Below are 9,265 nucleotides of genomic sequence, written 5' to 3' on the forward strand. Positions count from 1 at the left end.
AGCTTGGCCTCCACAACAATATTCACAAAAACCTGCACAAGGTTGGAGAGGATATGGTTATGGAAACCAGCAACCTCAACAGTATCAACAACAATACCAGCAACAATATCAACAACCATTTGCATATCCACAATATCCGCAATCCATACCCTTTCAACAACAACATTCTATATATCCGCAATCCATCCCATTTTCACAACAGAATCCACCATCGTTGTTGACCCAACCACAACAGTTACAGCTACCTACAAATCAACCCAGACCAACTCAACTACCGGCCCAACCAATGGCCAATCCAAATAATAAGGTGGACAAATCTGCATACACTGTGGAGGAAGCAGCATGTTTTCCTACATATTCGATCCTTCCTCTTAATGATGTCCATCTAAGGTCTGGAAAAGTGCTTAAAAAGGATTCTCCTCCAATTATAGAAGAACCAACTAAACAACGAGAATCACCTGAAACATCACAAACTGAGGTACAAAATCAGAAAGGAACAAATGTTACAACGCAAACACCACCTTATCCTGAAAAGTTAGTGGAACAACAAAACCAAATAATCCTTCCTGAATTTGATATCTTAGATGAGTTAAAAAATGCTTACATAAAAATTCCTTTGTTGAAGGCAATTAAAGAAATACCAATATATGCTAAAACAATAAAGGAATTGTGCATCAGGAAATCAGAGAAAAAGAAAAAGGATCCTACTACAATCCAAGTCATTGGTAAGTTAGCAAGCCTCATGTCTACACAAACTATAGTAGAAAAATATATTGATCCTGGTATCCCAATGGTTACCATATCAATAAATAATTTCTCAGTACCAAATACATTAATAGACTTGGGAGCAGCGATAAACGTAATGACAATGGAGACAATGAAAACTTTGCAATTAAACAACATTAGATCAACTTCTACAATCTTGGAACTAGCAGATAGATCTAAAATTGTTCCTGAAGGAATATTAGAAGATATCATAGTCTCCTTGGATTCATGGGAGTATCCTGTTGACTTCCTGATCTTGCAACCAAAGACAAACTTGGGAGGACATCCTCTAATCTTAAGCAGACCATGGTTAGCTACTGCTGATGCCTTCATAGGATGTAGATCTGGAAGCATGATTATTTCACATGGAGATGAAAGGAAACATATCACTCTTTATTCACCTGCACAATCCACTTCTTTAGAATCAATACTTGAAACTCAAGAAAAGCAGCAAACGAAATCAGTTTTAAGTATAAATCAATTCTTTGATTTTAGAGAAGAAGAAGGGAATGAGGACTTAATGGATCTTTTCATTTCAGAACCAAGTATTTCAGAGCAGCTTAGGAAAGCTCAATATGAAGCTGCAAGTAACCTTTTGAATCAATGTTTTTAGGAAACATGTACAATTCAAACCTTGCAGAAATCTTTTATAGATATCTTTCCTGTAAACACAGTCTCCAAGCCAACAATCAAAACAATTGAGGTTCATCCTGGAAAACATCTAAACATTGGAAATGAATTGCAACTAGCACAAGAGCAAGAGGTAATTGCACTATTACAGAAATATTCAAAAGCTTTTGCCTGGGATTATACTGATATGCAAGGAATTCATCCTATCACATGTATCCACCACATCGATACAAATGATCAACTTAAACCTGTAAGACAACCTCAAAGACGAATGAATCCCATGATGAAGGAAATAGTGAAAGAAGAACTGAAAAAATTGTTAAAAGTTGGATTCATCTACCCTATTTCAGATAGTCAATGGGTTTCTCCACTGGTTATTGTGCCAAAGAAAAATGGAAAGTGGAGGGTATGTGTGGACTACCGGGAATTAAACAAAGCTACACTCAAAGATCATTTTTCTCTACCCTTCATTGACCAAGTGTTAGACTCATTAGCTAGAAAGAAATTTTTCTCCTTCTTAGATGGGTTTAGCGGATACAACCAGATAAGAATAGCAGAAGAAGACCAAGACAAGACAACATTTACTTGCCCATGCGGAACCTATGCATATAATGTTTTTCCATTTGGTCTATGCAATGCACCCAGTACTTGCAATCTTTAAAAACTTTTTCATCCATTTAAATTAAAATTATGAGAACATTATTTTAAAATAGATATATCTATCTCAAATAAAAATGGCTTTCAAAAATTTACAAAATAATAATTGAATCGTTAAAAATGAAAATTTGTAAAGGAAAATTTATAGGAGAAATATCGGGCGCTAGGGACATCTACTGACGCACTGGTTACCATGCCAGAAGGAGCCAATCTCAAAACATTATTTAACTAAAGAATAATAATATTATAACTTAACAAATAAATCCTACTTCAGAAAATGCCTGCCCAACGTTCGAAAGCAGTGTGAATATCAATACCAAACGAGATTGAATGAAAACCAATCATAAATATGCACCTTCATCACACTAACTTGTAACCAAAGAAATTTCTCTCACCTGAAGTGGACCGGTCTCTTCAATTACAGATATCTAGAAAAAACTTCAATTACAGTTAACCAGGAAAACTTCCAATTACAGTTGAATTGGATATTAAAGAATTGCATTGGTGTCCCATTTCCATGTTTCTTCTTCGACATGAATATCCCACTTTCATATTCTTCATCGCCATATCACTCTTTCGTCAAACATGTTGGTAAATATTCTCAATCACGCTCAACAAATTTATTTGTTTGACCAGATGCACCACTTACCTGTCATGTCCACCATGAATATCTCATGGGTTCCTTCATCGTACGCGAACTGCTTGATCCCAAAGACATTCCAAGAACTCACGAAATCATCTACTCCGATACTCAGCAACGATTCTCCGTTAAGGATGCTGTTAATACTGATCCTAAGAGGAACCGGAGAAACGGAAATAGCCACATCTTCATTCTTTGTGATGTAACGGAGCCACGAAGTATCTGGCAAATCTTTTAACGTGAGGGAACGCTCACCTTCAAGATTAAAAACATGCGTACTGTATATTGACGTGACAAAACCCGAATGTTCGCATTCACGATTTCTTGTTTTGCATATGAAGTGGCGTCTCTTGTCCAAACAGTGAGACAAGCCAATTGGACAAACAGGCCGTGTTGTTTCTATTAGTCGGGGGATTTGAGAGCTTATATCGATTATTTGCATGCACTCAGGATACAGAGGTTGGATAACTAATCTGTCACGCCCACAATAAGTAATATAGTCAAACTGTATACCGCGGAGGGAAAATTCTTTTTTCAATTGTCCATCTAATTTGCAATAGATTTTAAAGAAACGTTCTACTTCCGGATACCCCCTGGAAACAACTTCATACGACATTATGTCTTCTTTCCCTGGAAACCATAGAATGTGGCTGGCAAACGGTATCGTAAAAAGCTGTGTATACTTGTACAATTCGAAAACTCTCCATACTCTTTCACGTGCAATACAAACCATACCTCTACAATTTGCAATGTGGAAATTCCAGTGCATAACGGACTCATCTGGAAAAAGTTCTCTATCCCTCCCTGTACTTCGCCTGATATTATAGATTCAATGTCTGTGCTTATAATCCTTCTCAACTTTCCTACAGAAACAACGGTTAACAAAGATTTGTTAATGCTGTTGTAACAAGCAAATTCGATATATCCATCCCAACGGTTTACTATCAGCTTCCCGTCTTCATCCTTGCAAGCTGATATCTCTCCGATTCGTGTGAAGGGAATGAGATGGGTGCGGTTATAAATAACGCATATGACCTGTTCACCAACCACCAAGTTTGTAATCTTGCGATCTGTGATTCCCAACTCTGCTAACTCAACATCACTAAACCCAAACTCACGAAAATGATAATCTCTAAAAATATTTCCTCTACTTAGTTGAAGATTCCCTTTGTTGTCTAACTCTCGGAGCTGCAGGCGCCTGAAGAAAATATTCATATCACTGGGATTCATTTTTTCTGCGACGCGACAAAAGGTTTTAGAGATAGCTTGAGGTTTAAAATGTTCCCACATATAGTCTGTTTAAAAACTTGCTATATTTAGTCTCCGTTTTGCGTGGGAGGGTCAGAGGAATCCACCGAAACAACACTCCGGATTCCAACCTCAACCCTAACCCTACCGATCGGCCATTATACCTACCAACCCTTGAATATATCACGAACCGTGTTGTGTAAAGCAACACTTTGTATTTAATTTTATCCGATGGCTTATGGCATTTCATGTTCCAAAACCATTTTTATAAACTCTTCAGTTATGATTTTTCTTCATCCAAACGATTTTCTTGATAATTTTGTATTTTTCATTTTCCCGCCCTACATAAGAATTCCTTTTTACGTCTTCAATGTTTTCTGGTCTTCCGTTGCCATTCAATAAAGAAACGCTTTACCAGCTTACTCATCTAATCCAAAAACCATACCAGCTTTACTCTTCTAATCCAAGAGCCATGGATGGATTAATTCTCAATGGTTTTTTTTAATGCAGCTAATGGTTTTCCTCGTCCCTTAAGGCAGTCTTATTCTGAATTATAATTAGCACCTATGATTGAATTATTATTAGCATTATTGTGGTTATGTAATTGAGGTTAGATTCACAGCCTATATGCCTCGACATAACTATAAATCATATCTCAAAAAAAAATAGTAAAAAAATAATTTAACACAATTACATTAAAGATGGTTGATATTTTCAACAGAAAATAAAATAAAAGCTTTTATAGGGCCTTAATTTATATTTTAGTAACTTAATTTTTGAAAAATTATCATAATATTGAAAGAAATGTTATTTAAATATATATTTATTATAAAAAATAATACTTTAATAAAAATAATGAATTAAAATAAAATAAGTATAAAGTTTCTATCCTTCATTAAAAATTAATATTTCCCTAAATTGAATCACAAATTCAAGAGCATTTATATAACTTACCACTACAATATAAAACAACACATTACAAATTAACATAATTTTTTTAGTTTTATCATCCCATATTATTTATTATTAATAATATTTATATTACATAAACCTCATTTCTAATATTGAAATTTCTATTTACCTACATTATAAAAATCTCAAACATGCTTATAAACTTATTTCAAAATTAATAACCATTTATTTTTTTTATACATTTACAGGTTAAAGTCATGCAAAGATCGTTATGGATTGGTAATTGGAAATAAATATATTTCTTATGAAAATATTTTTGTTTTCTTCTATGAAAAAAACTATTTACTAAGTTAAAAAAATGATCGAGACACATTATCTAATATGTTTTGAGTTCCCAAACCTATTCAATTTTGATATTATTTTTCAAGATCTTTTAATATATTTTTAAGGGGTTTTATCACCTTTCCTAACAAACACATATATTTTTTACTAAAAATATTTTAGAATATTAAGAACTCCTCAATTGAGTTGGGAATAGATTACTCTATTTGCTAGTATGTCATATCAATGTTGTTTGTAGTTGTCAAATATCTTAATAAGTTTAGGGAATGTTCTTTATACTTAAAATAGAAATCTAGGAAATCCAAAGTCCCCTTTTTTGGTGATATGACTACTAAAATCATAGATAGTTGATGAGGGTTGTGCCCTTTGTCTACTACCCGTCCTGACCCACCCTTCCTAGTTTTAGAGTGATAGTGATAGCACGATGACATGGATGGGTGTGCTCTAAGGTAGCACAAAATGTGGTAACACCATATATGAAACTTGGCAAGCCATTTGAATGGTTAGCTTATGCATCAAGTGAGTTAAAAAGGTGAATCTTCAAATGATCATAACTTTCAATCCAGGCATCAGAATGCGATCAAATTTATATCGTCACAAGGCTCTTAATGAGCCTGATCCAATAGTGGTATTAGATTTTGGTTTTGAGAGATTTCAAAATTGAATATTTTTATAAACCCATCTTCATAACAAGAACTTGAAGATTGGGTGAGTTTACATGTAATGTCTTCAACTACCTAAGAATAACTCAAGGAGGTGGGAGGGTGTGTTACAACTAGCCCCATTTTCATGAGTTATGGGGGCTAATGTGATAGTCTCTTGAATTATGGTGGTGAAGATAGGAAGGTCATTTTTTGAGTGGCATAACGTTTGCATGTGGACTTATATTGAGGTGATTTTTTGTGTTGTTGGAAAGGCATTTGTCTATAGAATATGGAAAAAAAGGGTGCTATGCTATACTAGTAAGGTTTTACCCCTAAAAAATTTCATTTTATGCCTCAAAATGTGCTTTAAAGGTTTTTGAACCTAATTTTCCAAATTAGGTCCCACTAGTAAAATTGGTCCTATGAGTTGATTCATCCATTATTTCCACTCTAAAATAATTGAGATGGATGAAAAAAAAATGATGATCTAATCTAGACCATAATGTGTTACGAGTGATTGTAATGTTGATATGTACATTACATACTATGCCAACAGGGTTCGAATTTTTTCCTATAAGAACACCCTTTAATTAAGCCTATAATTTTCCCATGACATGGATAGTTTGTGTATCCTCACTTCTTCAACCAAGCCTCTTTAAACAATGTTCCCGTACAACTTTTGAATATATGGAAACATCTTTGATGGCTCGAAATCACAGTATTCTAACACACACACATTCTTTATTTATCCCAAGGAATAAAAATCATGTTGAGTAATAGGTTTCTCTTGGTCAATCTCTCTAGATAAAGTGAGTTTTGAGGTTAGAGGAAGGCATGGTCATTTAATGGTCTAAGATATGGTCCTCTTTCTCATTATTCACTATGAATATTCTCATTCAAATATTCAAAATGAACAGGAGGATGGGTTTGGGTTAATGTCTTTGCAGACCGAGGATGAATATCCCAATAGTCTCATGAAGAAATTCAATAGGTAGCGTAGGTAATAGTTCTAGAAACCTATGCTAGTTAGGATACCCTCGTACTTTTATTATTGGAAATAATTTGTGTAGGTAATCATCAATGAGGAGAGGCTGGTGTGGATTCTTGCATCTGAGAAGAAGGTAGAAGTTGCATGGGTGGTTGTACTATGGCTTGTTGGGAGCCTTCGTAAGTAGGGTTTCTCTAGTCTTGTTGCAAAAATTGGCTTCGATGAGGATTAGCCATGCATGGTTTTGTTAGAAGACACTATGGTTGAGAAGAATATTGCATAGAAGGGTTAGTCCAATAAGAATTATAAATTTGAGATAGGTCCTATATCATACCATCATGTTTCATTACCATGTTATTTTATGAGATGTGAAACATAGCTTTTTTGTTATTCTACTTCCTCATAAATAGTTTTCAAACTAGTTAGAGAAGAGCATGATGCATATGGAAAATACCTAAATCTAATCTAAGGGTGATCCAGGAGGATTCCATTGATTCGGTTGCATAGGTGTTCAAATGTCATCATCAGTGTTCAGTGTCATCGTCACTTCAGTTCAGCTTCGACAGTGTTGGTTATGGATCAGGTTGTTCAAGTAATGTTTATGGTTTCATGGCATTCAGTTAAGATGGGTCAGCGCCTGGTTGTCAACATAAGTTCATCGACAGATCCCCACGCTTTGGTCGACGACATGTGTTTTGGGCGTTCGTCTTTGCAGGATTGGTGTCGACATGGGTGTCGTTAATGTCATGGTTCGATATGGTTCGCCTTCTTAAGGTGTTGTTGTAAATGCTCTTGTGTCAACGATGTGTTCTAATTTTGTCACATTGTGACAAATGTGTTATAAAAAAACCTAATCCTAAAAAGATAGACCATAATCCTAATGCCCTAGACCTATGCCTAAGCCCTATCCACCATATTGCAATACAAAAAAAACCATGTATTAATCATTAAACCTAAACTCTAAATGACCTAGTCCTAAACCCGTCACAACTACCCTTGGCATATGTATTAACATATAAAAAATTGCAAATTTAAAGAAACACAGTCAGAAGACTGTCATCTAACAACGTCGAAAACAGGTGACTAGGTATAGTTAAGCCATGGGTTGTCCAAAACCAACGGACGGAAGTCACCATAACCATAGCCTAGACCGTGTCATGTGAACAGTTTACGCTGCGGGTTGTAAGCAAATGGAGATAGCTGCAGTCTAACCGTCAGCTGGAAACTACATTAGAACCACTAGAGGACAGGCCATGTGAACAGGTGGAGGTCGTTACCATGGCAATCGAGGTCAGTTCACCGTAATGGAGAATGTGCAATTACTCAGCAGAGCCACTGGAGCATTAATTGTGTCATTATCTGCATGCTCACATGCGTTGTCTCCTTCCTCCACCCGGTTAGCTAATAGCTAATGGTTTCAAGACTATTCTAAGGTTTCTAGTGGGTTTTAACGAAGTTTTGATAAAACAAATTAATTCCTAAATGGTGAATGTCACTATGTGACACTAAAACTCAACCATAAACCCTAAATTGTACCTTCAAGTCAGCTAATGCATTCCAAATTGAGCAACAGTGGTTATGATGCATCTAACCACTATATAAATAAGCATTTGCAGCCTTGTGAAGAGTTACTGAGGATTTTGAGTGTTTTTGGTACTTGTCATTCAAAGGTTGAGACAAAGAGGTGGACGATGTTTTGATCATATCTTGGGTATCCGGAGTTGGTTTTGGAAACTGTAAGAAGCATTGGAAAGCTGGTTCAGCGAGATTCCTGGTTACAGAGGTCAAAATTGGCTATGTTCGAGTGCAGTCTAACTAAATCACTGTGTAATCGACTCCTTTCTTTTCATTCCTAATAAAAACGGTCGCCCATATTGAAAGCTGACCGGAGACGTAGTCCATCAGGGACGAACTTCGTCATCAATCTCGATGTTTGGTATAACTATATTTTTACTGTTTTCACTTCTGTTATGCATATTTTTGTGTTTAAACAACTATAGTAAAGTATTCTTCTCAAGCTGTTTTCCTCGATTTCCGTGCTTTGAGATAAATTCAAATAATTAATGGCTAATCACTTCTACATCAATTTTAGTTTATGATCATTTCAGATCAAAGGGAAACTCTTCAATTACTGTTTTATTATGTATTTTCATAGAAGGTGGTCAAGACTAATTTTGTTTCTTACACTTTATTTTCCATCTATAGTGTATCTAGCTATGAGGTCAAGGAACTGAGCATGTTGGTCATGAAGTCTTATAGCATGTTTCCAATGTCCATTCTTCTGACTCCATTTCTAGAAGAATTTCTAATCTTTATTGGTATGTCTTTAGCTCCTTTATTATCTTTTGAAGTTCCTCTAGAGTATTTTTGACATAATTTAATAATAAAATTATAAGGAAGATGAGAGACATTTTCATCTCTGATTAGATTGAGGATCTC

This window comes from Pinus tabuliformis, chromosome 5_2, assembly GCF_031772625.1.
Source record: "Pinus tabuliformis cultivar Carrire ecotype Pingquan chromosome 5_2, CPIR1, whole genome shotgun sequence".
In the NCBI taxonomy this organism is placed as follows: domain Eukaryota; kingdom Viridiplantae; phylum Streptophyta; class Pinopsida; order Pinales; family Pinaceae; genus Pinus; species Pinus tabuliformis.